The sequence below is a fragment of the Saimiri boliviensis genome, chromosome X, assembly GCF_048565385.1.
Source record: "Saimiri boliviensis isolate mSaiBol1 chromosome X, mSaiBol1.pri, whole genome shotgun sequence".
NCBI classification, from domain to species: Eukaryota; Metazoa; Chordata; class Mammalia; order Primates; family Cebidae; genus Saimiri; species Saimiri boliviensis.
The window spans coordinates 126,481,486-126,495,896 of record NC_133470.1 but is presented as its reverse complement, the minus strand read 5'-3'; positions in this window follow the sequence as shown (position 1 = coordinate 126,495,896).

Here is a 14,411-nt window from a genome sequence, read left to right as displayed (position 1 = left end):
CACCAGGAAGCACCTCTGGTGCCTCTCAAAGAGTAGCAGGGAAGAAGTGTAGGAGGCGGAATTCCTACACTAAGAGAGCTCCGTGGCCAAGCTAATAGGTAGGAACACCAATCACGACCTTTTTTTCTTTCTTTTTTTTTTTTTGAGACGGAGTTTCGCTCTTGTTACCCAGGCTGGAGTGCAATGGCGCGATCTCGACTCACCGCAACCTCCGCCTCCTGGGTTCAGGCAATTCTCCTGCCTCAGCCTCCTGAGTAGCTGGGATTACTGGCACGCACCACCATGCCCAGCTTATTTTTTGTATTTTTAGTAGAGACGGGGTTTCACCATGTTAACCAGGATGGTCTCGATCTCTTGACCTGGTGATCCACCCGCCTCGGCCTCCCAAAGTGCTGGGATTACAGGCTTGAGCCACCGCGCCCGGCCACGACCTTTTTTTCTAGTAGAACTTCACTTGGCCAGAGTCCCTGCAGATTGGACTTCCCTACATTTAAAATTTCCTCCAGGTACCACAAGCATCAGCCCTGTGATTCAGAGCAAAGGACGGCCAACTATCATAACTCTTATTCCCAAGGCCTTGTGGGTCTTATATGTGCCCTGCAATTTGGGGGAAATGGACGTGGGGGTGGTGCTCTCTACGCTGTGGCAGCCAGAAAGCCAGAAACAAACTGTACCCCTGGCTCTCGACAGTATCCCAAGGTCAGAGATCAAAGAGGTGTTGGGGGTCACTGATCATACCTGCAAAACGGAGAGTATCGTCCTTCTGTTCTAACAGACTGCTGAGGAGTCTCTATTTCTCCTCTCAAACGCAAATCCTTTAGATGTATTAATTTCCCTTCTTCTTTGCTTTCAAAAAAATGTTCTTGGGTAAAAGCCAGAGGAGGTAGTAGAATATGAAATTTCATCTGCATTGTGTAGACTTATAGTCTACTAAATTGTTTTTTAATTACAGTGTTTATGTTTTTTTCCCCTTGTTTATAATTATTTCATGTTAAACGATATAACAAAATACATTAGATCCATAAGTGCTTATTTACGTTGTGTTTTGAGAACTGCTGGGACTTTTGTTTCTATATTTGCCTGAGTCCCCTTATCTCTGTGCATAACGTTGGGATGAGGCTCTGGTGGAAGTATTTCCTTCTTGGCATTTGGCACCATTAAACTCAAGATTCTGTCCCCTTGCCATTTCCCTTGTTGGAGTCCTTGCTCTCGGGCAGTATTGTTAATAATTCAGTACAGCTTTCCATACTATATCCAGGCTGATCAAGAATAAATATAATTGAGATACTAAAAAAACACTAGATAGTTCAGAGATAGAGTTTAGAGAGCTGCCACGTACTTGCATACAAGTCCAGCTTGTACTGAGAGATTGCGTACCTCCTTGGGGGAAGGCTGACATACATTGTGTTGAATGGAGAGACTCCAAGCAGCAAAACGTTCTTGCATAACTCAGAAAGCAGAGGGGAGTCCCCACTTCCAGACGGAGCTGGTAGCTTTCTGGGTGGAGCAGAGCGAATAAGGGGCATCTTTTTCTCAGATGAAGTCATTCAACAGTCACTTACTGTGCGCTTGTCCTGTGCCAGGTGTAGTGTAAGTGGGGATTCAGAGGTAAACAAAACACAGCCCAAGTTCTCCAAGATTCCATGGTCTAGCTGGAGAAACGGAGATGTAGACAGACAAAAACAGTACAGATAGTAAGTGGGGATGGAGGCCTGGTGTGTGTGGACGGAGTAGGGGTGGCATGTCTTGTGAGGGTGTGGAGGAGGGGTAGGAGAGAAGGGCAATCTAGGTAGAGAGACTAGTGATTGGAGGCTTGGGGCTGAGAAGAGTGAATGCTGATAGCCAGGTGTGGATTACAAAGCAGTTCAGTGTTACTGGGGGATAAAATGTGAGACACGGAAGCTGGTATAGTTATAGAAGTGCTTGTTATTAATGTAATAAATAAGAAGATCTAGAAGCAACCTGGATAACCCTGGCAACTTGAAAGTCATGATAATTGTGAACGTATTTAAAGATAGCTGTAGTAACAGTAACGTGACATAAAACTGTGATTTCTATTGGTGACAAAGTCACAGGTACTGCTAACACTATTGTGATCTGTTCTCTGCATTTGTAGTTGAAGGAAATATAAATTTTAGAGATTGGTGAAAATAAAGAGGTAATATTTTCCCATCTAAGTTAATTTAGCCCCTGAATTCTTAGTTTATTCTTGATTTTTTGAACGAGTCTTGCTTTTGTTGCCCAGGCTGGAGTGCAGTGACGCGATTTCGACTCATTGCGACTTCTGCCACCCAGGTTCAAGTGATTCTCCTGCCTCAGGATCCCAAGTAGGTGGAATTACAGGCATGTGCCACCACACCCAGCTAATTTTGTATTTTTAATAGAGATGGGGTTTTGCCATATTGGCCAGGCCAATTTTGAACTCCTGACCTCAGGTGATCCACCTGCCCCAGCCTCCCAAAGTACTGGACATATAGGCATGAGCCACCATGCCCAGTCTATCCCCTGAATTTTTAAAGGTCCCTGTTCTAAGGCGAGGTGCAGTGGCACATGCCTGTAATCCCAGCACTTTGTGAGGCCAGAGTGGGCGAATCCCTCCAGGCAAGAGTTCAAGACCAGCCTGGGCCACCTGGCGAAACATTATCTCTACAAAAAGTACAAAAATTTGCTGGGCATGCTGATGTGCATCTGTAGTCCCAGCTATGCAGGGAGGGTCACCTGAGCCTGGGGAGGTCGAGGCTGCAGTAAGCAGTGATTTTTTGACTGCACTCCAGCCTGGGAGAAGAGTTCTAGACCAACCGCCTTATAATATTAGTAACAATATTAGATGAATGAGCCTTTGCTATATGCCAAGCACTGTGCTAAAAGCTTTATAGCCATTTTCTGTTATTGATTCATCATCACAAGCCTATGTGGCAGCCTTGTTTGAATAGTTCTCAGAGACATGGAATTGTTTTCTAAGTTACACAGCTGGCAGGGGGCAGAGATGGGACTTGACCCTGATTCAGTGTCACTTAAGCCCCACCCAAACTTCAGGCCTTGGATTTGCACCAGGATGGTTATGTTAAAATCACCTGGGAAGTTTACTTTTTTTTTTTTTTTTTTTTTTGAGACAGAACCTCACTGTCGCCCAGGCTGAAGTGCAGTGGCACAATCCAGGCTCACTGCAACCTCTGCCTCCTGGGTTCGAGTGATTCTTGTCTCTCAGCCTCTCGAGTAGCTGGGATTACAGGCAGGCGACATCACACCGGGCTTATTTTTGTATTTTTAGTAGAGACGGGGTTGCTACATGTTGCGCAGGCTGCTCTTAAACTCCTGAGCTTAAGCGATCCACCTGCCTTTGCCTCCCTAAATTCTGGGATTACAGGAGCCACCAAACCCAGTCTTAATATTGTTATTATTATTATTATTATTGTCATTGAGGCAGGGTCTTCCTCTGTCACCCAGACCTGGAGTGCAGTGGTGAAATCTCAGCTCACTGCACCTTCGACCTCCCGGGCTCTAAAGGGTCTCCCCACCTCAGCCTTCTGAGCAGTTAGGACTACAAGCATGCACTACCAGGGCCAGCTAATTTTTGTAGAGACAGGGTCTCGCCATTTTGCTCGGAGTGGTCTCTATTAAAAATATAAAATGTAGCCAGGCATGGCTACTCAGGAGGCTGAGGCAGGAGAATCACTTGAACTCGGGAGATGGAGTTTGCAGTGAGCAGAGATTGCACCGTTGCACCATTGCATTCCAGGCTGGGCGACAGAGCGAGACTCCGTCTCAAAAAATAAATAAATGAAATAAAATAAAATAAAAGTTGTCCTTGGGGAACATCAAGTAGAAGACAGACATTTAGAGATCTCAAGTAGCGTAGACACCTCCATTTGCTGATAGGTAGCTGGACCAGATGATGTCAATGTTCATCCCAAGGTTTTCATATACAAAAATAAAATGGTACAAACATGCAAGTGTTAAGAGAATGTTAATTAAGAACTAATTTAAATGGGTTAGAGTTAATAAGGCGATGAGTAAGACCCTATACATGTAGGATATTTGAGTCTCTGTGATTGTGACTATATTTCTGTATGGATCTTTGCTTATGTGTGAATATTGTGTATGTTGTGGGAGAGGTGTTTGAGTATGTTTGTGTATGAGTGACAGGGATTTTTTTTTTTTTTTTTGATATGGAGTTCACTCTTGTTGCCCAGGCTGGAGTGCAATGGTGCCATCTCGGCTTACCGCAACCTCTACCTCCCAGGTTCAAGCGATTCTCCTCCTTCAGCCTCCCTAGTAGCTGGGATTACAGGCATGTGTCACCACAGCTAGCTAATTTTTCTATCTTTTGTAGAGACGAGGTTTCACCATGTTGACCAGGATGGTCTTGATCTCCTGACCTCGTGATCTACCCGCCTCAGCCTCCTAAAGTGCTGGGATTACAGGCGTGAGCCACTGTGCATGGCCCAAGTGACGGGGATTTTTATAGAAGAGTGTGTGAATGTGCACTTGTATCAGGTTGTTTCATTTAGATTAAGGGCCGCTTTCTCTACTCTTTCCTTATGGAGCTCAATAATTGGTTATCACTATAATTCTTTAAATAGAAAGAATAGTAACAGTATAAGGTCCCTGTCCTCAAGAATCTCTAGTTTTTTTTAATCTTTTTTTTTCCTCCTCCCCCTTCTTCATTTCTCAGGGGAAAGTAGACTACTAAGAATTTACACCGTCTCAGAGAGGTCAACCCCAGTACAGCTGGTAAGTTTAGAGCTTTAAACACTGATTTATTTTTTATTATAGTTGGGTTTTCATTCTTCTATTAAACTCATTCTCTATTAAACAGAGATTTTCTCTATTCAGAATTCACACATTTTTCTGTCTCTTAAATTCAAATCGATCCCCCGTGGAAGGAGTCCAACTAAATAATTGACAGTGGTTTCCTTTAGGGGTGGGATTAGTTAGGTGTTGAAAGAAGGAAGTGAAGGAGAGACTTTCTAGTTTTATGGTTTGCCAAAAAATTAGTTTATTTTACTTATATAAGTTAAATAGTTTCATTATAAAAGTAATGAAGGATTATTTTAGAAAATTCATGTTGTAGAATAATATGAAGAAGTCTCAAAACTCACAATTCTGCCACTTAACAAGCAACTTTGATCTTAGCTTCCTCCTTTTTAAAATGTGCATGTTCATGGTACAATTTAAGAGAACAGTGAATGTCACCACAGGTAACTGTTGTTGACATCCTAGTGCCTCTACGTTCAGCCTATTTCTCTTTCTCTACAGATAGTTCAGAAGTGACCACTTTGGTGACAAAACATCCTTGCTGAGGCTCCACCAGTAAGTCACTCAGTACACCAAGGTCACCCTGACCCTCAACCCCAATGCCTGTGGCTGGTCCAAGAGACCACATAATACCTGCCTTTTATTAAGTACAGAACGGGTACCTGGAACCATACGCTCCCTTCCCCAGTCTCTATCCCCTGATAGAGACTGCAGGGGTGCAGATGGGGTTGTCAGAATCAGCTGCTTGAGAAAGCAGCCCACATACCTGGAGACTTGGGACATCTGGGTCCCTGTGGGCTCAGCCCATATCCCTACAGAGTCTTTCTAGGGCAGGGGGCAGCAAATGTTTTCTTCCCTCTCTCCCTCCCTCCCTTTCTTCCCTCACTTTCTTCTTTCCTTTCTTCCTTTCTCTTTTTATTTATATTCCTTAGCTTTATTTTGGTATAATTGGCAAAGAAGAATATTATATATATAATTTTTTTTTTTTTTTTTTTTTTTAGACAGAGTCTTGCTCTGTCACCTAGGCTAGAATGCAGTGGCATGATCTCGGCTCACTGCAACATCCGCCTCCTGGGTTCAGGCGATCCTCCTGCCTCAGCCTCCCAAGTAGCTGGGATTGCAGGCACCTGCCACCACGCCCAGCTAATTTTTGTATTTTTAGTAGAGACAGGGTTTTACCATGTTGACTAGGCTGGTCTCAAACTCCTGACCTGAACTGATCTGCTCTCCTCATCCTCCCAAAGTGCTGGGATTACAGATGTGAGCCACCACGCCTGGCCAAGAATTGTATATATTTAAGGTGTACACCATGATGTTTAGATATACATTGTGAAATGATTACCACAATCAAGCTAATTAACACGCACATTAACCTCTGTCATTGTAGAACTCTTCCATGGAGGTTATATATTATTGCATCCTAATATCTACAGTGTTTTCTCCTGGAACTCACAATCTGGTGTGCATGCATGTGTATGTGTATGTATGTGTGTGTGTTTGTGTGTGTGTCCAGGGTGGGAGCACAGGCAAGTAAAGAAACAATCACAGTATATATAAGGTTTGTGATGGAATGAAGCATAGAATCGTGATGGAAGGAACAAAGAATGGCATAGCAAACACAGATTGCAAGCGTAAAGGAAGGCTTCCTAGAGGAGATGATGGCTTGAAGGATAGTTGAGGACAAAGTGCTTATCCAAGTCCATTTTTGATGCCTAGTAGGCATTCAACTAATGAGATGGTGGATATATAACACTTAGTACCTACCACATAGTCAGCTCAATATGTGGTAGACATCATTACCTGACCTTTTTTCTTTCTTTCTTTCTTTCTTTTCTTTTTTTTTTTTTTTTTTGAGATGGAGTCTTGCTCTGTCACCAGGCTGGAGTGCAGTGGTGCGATCTCGGTCCACTGCAACCTCTGCCTCCCCAGGTCAAGCTATTCCCCTGCCTCAGCCTCTCGAGTAGCTGGGACTATAGGCGTGTGCTACCACACCTGGCTAATTGTTTGTACTTTAGTAAAGACGAGGTTTCCCCGTATAGGCCAGGATGGTCTTGGTCTCCTGACCTCATGATCCACCCACCTTGGCCTCCCAAAGTGCTGGGATTATAGGCGTGAGCCTCTGCACCCGGCCCTTACTGGACCTTTTCAAACAAACTTGAATGGCAAGTTATGTTTGCTATGAGGAATAAATGAGATAATGCATGGCATGTAAAGTACTTAATATAGTGTCTGGCATATAATAATTGCACAACAGATGCTGGCAGTTGATTGTGTTGTTGTTGCTGCTATCATTATTTTTAGGCTTGACTGGGCTAAGATAGATGGAATCTTCCATCTCTGATCTTTTGGGTCATCCAACTCTGCAATTTGTCATGTTACATTATTTCAAATATAATGTCTCCAAGCATGCTTATGTTCAGAACGTTTCCTGATAACAATCTCTGGCCCCAACCATAATAATCTCTGGCCCCAACCACCACTACCACCATCACCAGCCACATGGTGTTCTTAATTTGTGGTCTCCACAAAGCATATAGGAAATAGAGGAGCTGGCCAGGTGCACTGGCTCACATCTGTAATTCCCACACTTTGGGAGGCTGAGGCAGATGGATCACTTAAGCTCAGGAGTTCAAGACCAGCCTGGACAACATGGCAAAATCCCATCTCTACAAAAAAAAAATTACAAAAATTAGCCAGGTGTGGTGGCATGCACCTGTGGTTTCAGCTACTCAGGAGGCTGAGATGGGAAGATCACTTGAGCCTGGGAGGTTGAGTCTACAGTGAGCTTTGATTGTACCACTGCACTCCAGCCTGGGCCACAGAGCTAGACCTTGTTAAAAAAAAAAAAAAAAAAAAAGAAAGAAAGAAAGGGGGAGGGGAGGGAGGGAGGAAGGAAGGAGGGAAGAAAGGAAGAAAGAAAATACAGGAACTGGTGGTGGAAGAAATGTAGCAGAGCTGTTGTTGCCTCTGAACATTTTTATATATAGTAAAGGGATGACACTGGTTTTCTGATCAGCCTCTGTGTTTCCAGTCTGAGGACAGTTGATAGAAGTGAATCAAAAGCTTTCCCCAACTTTGTTGGTCACTTTTGCGGTTCTGGATAGGAGGGTAGAGTTTATGTAGGTTGTAAACATATTCCTTACTCCAACCCCATCTCCCCACAACAGCTAGCAGAAACTCCTTCTCCATTAGCAATTAGCAGTTTCTTTTTTCCTAGTTTCCATAGGTAGTGCAAGTTTTCTTTTGTTTGTTGGTGTTTTTTTGTTTGTTTGTTTTTTGTTTTTTTGCAGAACTTCATGGATATTTTAATGGGCATTTCTAGATGGTGGGTATCAGACTGTGTTAGCTGGCTGCCATGTTAACCCAGACTTCCCCAGATACAATGGATTTTCTTGCTAAGGACTTCAGGGAGAAGGCACAAAAGTCCTTTGCTTTTTCATGGTCCTTTCTAACTATCTTTCCAGCCCTCTCTATCCTGGGGGCCCTGTTTTCACCAGTCATCTCATTTTACCCAATATAGGAGTCCTTATCCTTTTTGTAAGGAAAAACTATGTTGTATATTCCTGACACCTTGATCTCCCTGGAAAGAGGGAAGTTAAGGGTAGAAGGAAATTGACTGAATCTGGGGGCTGGCTGTCAGGGTGTGGGAGTGAAGAGGATTGGGGAGATGCTGCTTACTGTCTTCCTCTCTGAGCTGAGAATCCTGGCAAACTGCAGAGAGCAGGGCAGGGGAAGGATGATCATGTTGGAGAGTTAGCTTGCAAGGCCTTGATATTGTTTGTAGATCCCAAGCTACTGATTAGGGGCCCCTGACCTGATATAGTAAAAAAATGATTTGTGCTGTCATTATGGCTATTTTTCAATATCCTTCCAGAGGTATATCTCCCTTCCTGTATTAGCTTTCTAAATCTTGATACTGTGCATGCAGATTGATCTATTTGCCCTACTTTCCACTCCTTGTAGCATTCTCATTTGCCTTTCAGCAACCTCTGGAATTCTGGAATTCTAGCTTTTGTGAACATTCCACATATTGACATAGAGTCAGCCTCCAACTTACAGACAGGCTGAGCTCTCAAAGTTGACTCTCAAGTCAATTGCTTGGAAGGTGACATGCATTTTTCCATAGGATAAAAAAAAAATGTTATAAGTTGAATTACATTTCCAGGCCAGCCCATAAAAGATTTTTTTTTAGCTTTAATGTACTAAAAGTGTGGGCTGTTTGCAATGAAAAAATAGGAAATCTTGGTAATTCAGCAAAAACAAGAAGACAATCCAATGGAATAAGAACTATTTTTGCTTGGCTGCTGGCATAGGAGTCAAGAAAGTTGAATTGGATGAGGTACACAGGGCTTTCTGGAAGCTCTCCAGAAAGACTCATGGGGACTTTGAAAGTCTGTAGAATCGTAACATAGTTCTAAGTTTACTTCAAAACTGATGGCTTTCAATAATAATGACTATCATATACTGAGCACCTACTGTGTGTCAGGCACTGTGCTAGGCAGTTTGCATACCTTCCCCTCATTTCATTTCATTCTCACAATGACACTATAAGTTAAATACTATTATGACCCTTATTTTACAGACTGAGGCTCAGAAAGGTCAATGAACTTGACAAAAGTTATACAGACAGCACAATTAGAGGCCAAGTCAATGGTTTCCTACTGCTCAAACCTGTGCTTTACAATATATTTCTGACCACCCTTTTCTTTATCTGGGTATGTCGGAATACTACTTTTGGGGCTATCAGCCATGATTAGAGTTATTTGCCAGCTCACAAGGAAACAAAGATTGGGAAACTAGGAGAGGTGGTACGAGGGAGAAAAGGAAGGAGGAACGGACAGATAACTTTGTTAGGGAAAAGTTCAACTAAGAAACCACATACGTCAGTGCTTCTCAAACTGCGCTGTGCACGCAAATCACCAAAAACTTGTTAAAATGCAGATTATTATTTAGCAGGTCTGGGGAGGGGCCTGAGTTCCTGCATTTCTAAAAAGCTCCCAGGTGTGCTGTTCTTGCGAGTCCATGGACAACACTCTGAATAGCAAGGCCATATAGTGCAAATGATAAACAACAGCATTCAAGTATCTATTAACACCTGCTTCATAATTTAATCCAGATCACCTACACTAAACAGTCACTCATTATCCTCCTTTCTCCTGTAGGCTGTCTCAGGCCATTGTCTCCACTTTGGTTCTGCCAGTCTGTTTCAGCTCATGCTTATTTGTACAAATTTAAGGGATACAAGTGCAGTTTTGATACATGGATATGTTGCGGAGTAGATGAAGTCTGACCTTTCAATGTAACCATCACCCAAACAGTATAGATGGTACCCATTAAGTAATTTCTCATCCCTCACCCCCACCCCACGACATGTTTATGTTTAACTAGTCATTTAAACGTAAACATATCATGGTGTGGGGGGAGTGAGGGATGAATTTCTCTTGGCACAAAGTAGATATTTGGCCACGGGGTTCCAGGCCTCAACAACTGCTCTCAGCTCTCTCTCTCATTAGGAACGATCTTGTAAAGGTAAGGCATGTGGTAACACTACTGTCTCAGTGTTTTCTAATCTCCTTTCTCAGAGCTACTGCCTTCATCTGGAGCAGGAAGCAGCCTGGCTTTTTAAAGAGTCCAGATCCTTGTTCCTTTCACATAGTTGAAACAATCCCAGCATTAGTTTAAGGGAACCATTGAGAAGATTCTTTGCAGAGTCCTCTTGCCAACTCCAAAAGCTCAGTGAAATTTGTTTCCTGGAAGAAATTATTTACTTTATTTGGCCACCTCCTCGGTCCTCTTATGATTTTGACTGATCATTTTGAGCCATTCTTCACGTTTTCCTTCTATTTTTAGACTCTCTGACTAATTTTCCCCAATAGCAAGAGTCAAGGAGAGCCTTCCACTCCAACCAAGCAGTACTTTTTAGGTAGGAAATATTCTTTCACAGTGTTTACAGATCAACTTGATGATCTGTGGTCCCTGGCAACTGGATTGCTTTCTTTCTTCTCTTTAACCTTTAGGGAGGTTAACCTTGGGGGTGACCCTTCTAACACCTTTAACAGGTAGGTGTTCATGCAGCCTGCACATGAATAGACTAGGTAAGTTCACATTTCATCACTGGATGAACTAAAAAATCTGCTAAATGGCCAGGCACAGTGGCTCGTGCTTGTAATCCCAGCACTTTGGGAGGCCGAGGCGGGCAGATCACAAGGTCAGGAGATTGAGACCATCCTGGCCAACATGGTGAAACCCCATCTCTACTGAAAATACAAAAAAGTTAGCTGGGCATGGTGCTGCATGCCTGTAGTCCCAGCTATTCGGGAGGCTGAGGCAGGAGAACTGCTTGAACCCAGAGGTGGAGATTGCAGTGAGCCAAGATCGTGCCACTGCACTACAGCCTGGGCAACAGTGTGAGTCTCCGTCTAAAAAAAAAAAAAAAAAAAAAAAAAAATCCCAAAACAACAACAACAAAAAACCTCTGCTAAAAAGGAATTTGTAATCTTCTCTTTGTAACTTCTATCCATTAATCTTACTTTTATCATATGGAGCAGAAATAGCACTTTCAATGTTTCATGGCATTTGTCATATCCTCCTTTAACCATCTCTTTGCTAGACTAAACATGCCCAATTTCTAATCAGTCCTCAGCTACTTCTTGACCCTCCATTCATTCAATAATCACTAGATACACTATGGTTTGTAAATGTTCACTTTAAAATACAGCACTTAGAAGTGGAATGTACTGCTCACTGTGTGGTTTGACCAGCACGGAGTATATTGCGACTGTCACTTCCTGTGATCTTCTGGTGCAATGGATATATCGGTACATGGATATATTGCAGATATATGAAAACCATCTTCTCAATGGTTCCCTTAAACTAATGATGGGATTGTTTCAGCTATGTGAAAGGATCAAGGATCTGGACTCTAAAAAGCCAGGCTGCTTCCTGCTCCAGATGAAGGCAGTAGCTCTGAGAAAGGAGATTAGAAAACACTGGGACAGTAGTGTTACCACATGCCTTACCTTTACAAGATCGTTCCTAATGTGATTTCAAATATATGTCTTTCAAATATATGATCATGCTAGCTTAAAAAAGAGTAACTCACTTCTTCACATCTATTGAGTACCTGCTTTGGGTCAGGTGCCTAACATCTACTGGAAAACTTTATTTTCAGCGGTAGAGTTTCTCTGTTCTTTCTTACCCCATGGGGCCTAGAGATGGTACAGCCACCATCTTTCAATCCTTCTTACTGTCATCTACTGTACTTCAGTTCTCTCACTTATTGAGGACTTCAGCACCTCACTGATAGTCTTCGTCTCTGCCCCAACTCTAGCCACCATCCTGAGTGATCTTAATGTCCTCATAGATTACCCATTTATAAGCGTCATTTTTTTCCATCATTTTACCTCCACTCTGCTCCACCAACCAATTTCAATGATCTACTTTATTCTCAGCAGATGATCTCACCTTTTATTCCATTATGAAAATCTAGGTCATCGGATGCTAACACTCACTTTCCTGCCCTCACCCCACCCTGCAACATGGTTGTGTCCCTACATGTCCTAACCTCCTCTTTTTTTGGTCTTGCAGAAATAGACATAGCTTCTCCAGTTCAAGGCTAATTCCTCTACGTGTGCCTTGGAGCCCATTCTTTCCCACCTCTTTGAGGACTTTCTTCATCAGTTATCCCTCCTCTCATCTGTATCTTCAACAACCCCTTCTCTACTTCCTGGCTGCTTCCCATCAACCTTCAGACATGCTCAACTTTCACTCCTTAAAAAAGAAACAAACAAACTTTCTTTCGCCTTTATGCCCAACTGGCATTTGCTATATTTCTCTTATTTTATTGTTATGGAATCCTTTCTAAAGTGTAGACACCCTCCATTTCCTCACCTCCTGTTAGAAACTGAGCCCCTATTATGGCTTTTCTATTCCCAGAACACCACTGTTAATTCTCTTGTTAAGAAAACTGATGACATCTTAACTGCCAAATCTAATGAAAAAATGTTAAGTCTTTATCTTATTGGACCTCTCTCTGATGTATTTAACATAATTGATTGCTGTCACCCTACTTCTGTCCTCATAACTCTTGAAAGTACCTACTCCTTGGCTTTGGTGATGTTGCACATCTCCTGACTGTCCTCATTCTTCTGTGATTACTCGTTCTTATGCTCTCTTGTGGACTCTTTGTCTGCCACCCCTTAAATACCAGTCTTTTCCAGGTCTTTTTCATTCCACACCTTTCCCCTAGATAATCTCATCTATACCCATGGTTTTATCTACTGTATTATTGATCCCCAAATCTGTGTCTGTAGTCCCAGATCTCTCTTGAGAGCTCCAAACTTGTATACTAGTTGATATTAGATATGTAAAATATGGCACATCCTACAGGCACCTTAAGACCAAACTCAGTATGTTTCAAATCCATCTTTTTTACTCTAATCTGCCCCTCCTCTTCTATCTGCCCAACTGATACCATTTTGGTGACTCAGACCTCTGTCTACACAGTTGACCTCTATCTACACAGTGCTGAAACTTGGTAGTCATCCTAAATTTCTCATTCAACCAGTCACCAAGACCTGTTCTGTCTTTCTAAGTATCTATCTGATACGTCTTTCCTTTATGTTACTGCAGCATATTATTAGTCCAGGCTGTCCATCATCTTTTTCTTTTTTAACTATTCACAGAGCTCCTTTCCTGGTCTTCCTGCCTCTTGGCCTCCTCCCTTTTAGTCTGTCCTTCACATTGTGATAGAATGCATTTTCTCTAATGCACATCAGATCACACCACTCCTCTGCTTGAAGCCCTATCATGGTTCCCACTTCTTACTGGGACAACCCAAGCTGCTCCACAAGGCTTACAAGGTCCATCACAACCTGGCCCTCCCTACCCTTCCAATCTTATCTCCTATCATCCTTTTCTTATTTTTTTTTGCTCAAATAATGTCAGACTGAATACCCCCCACAATGTCTTCATGCCTTTGTACACACTGTTCTCTCTGCCTAGAATGACCCATTGGTCTTCCAGCCAAATCTTCATTCAGCTTTCAAAATTGGACTCAGAGTATGTCTGGATAGATACACAAGGAACTAGTGACAGTGATTAGGTGGCTGGGACACAGGAGTGGGAAGAAGACTGACTTCATCCACCTATTTATACATTCTGTATTTTGTACCACAAATCTGAATTCACTATTCAAAAAAGTAAATGCAAGGTAAAATTTTTGTTAAAGGAGCTCAGGAGGCTGGGCGTGGTGGCTCACACCTGTAATCCCAGCACTTTGGGAGGCTGAGGCAGGTGGATCACAAAGTCAGGAGATCAAGACCATCCTGGCCAACATAGTGAAACCCCGTCTCTACTAAAATACACACACACACACACACACAAAATTAGCTAGGCGTGGTAGTGTGCACCTGTAGTCCCAGCTACTCAGGAGGCTGAGGCAGGGAAATCGCTTAAACCCAGGTGGCAGAGGATGCCATGAGCTGATATCATGCCACTGCACTACATCCTGGGCAACAGAGCAAGACTCTGTCTCAAAAAATAAATAAATAAAACATAAAAATAAATTAAAAAGCTTAGGAATCAGGTCCTTTAGAAAGTTGTTTTCCCCTCTTCATCCTCCTTTGTAGTTTTGTACTCCCTTCTTTGTGCTA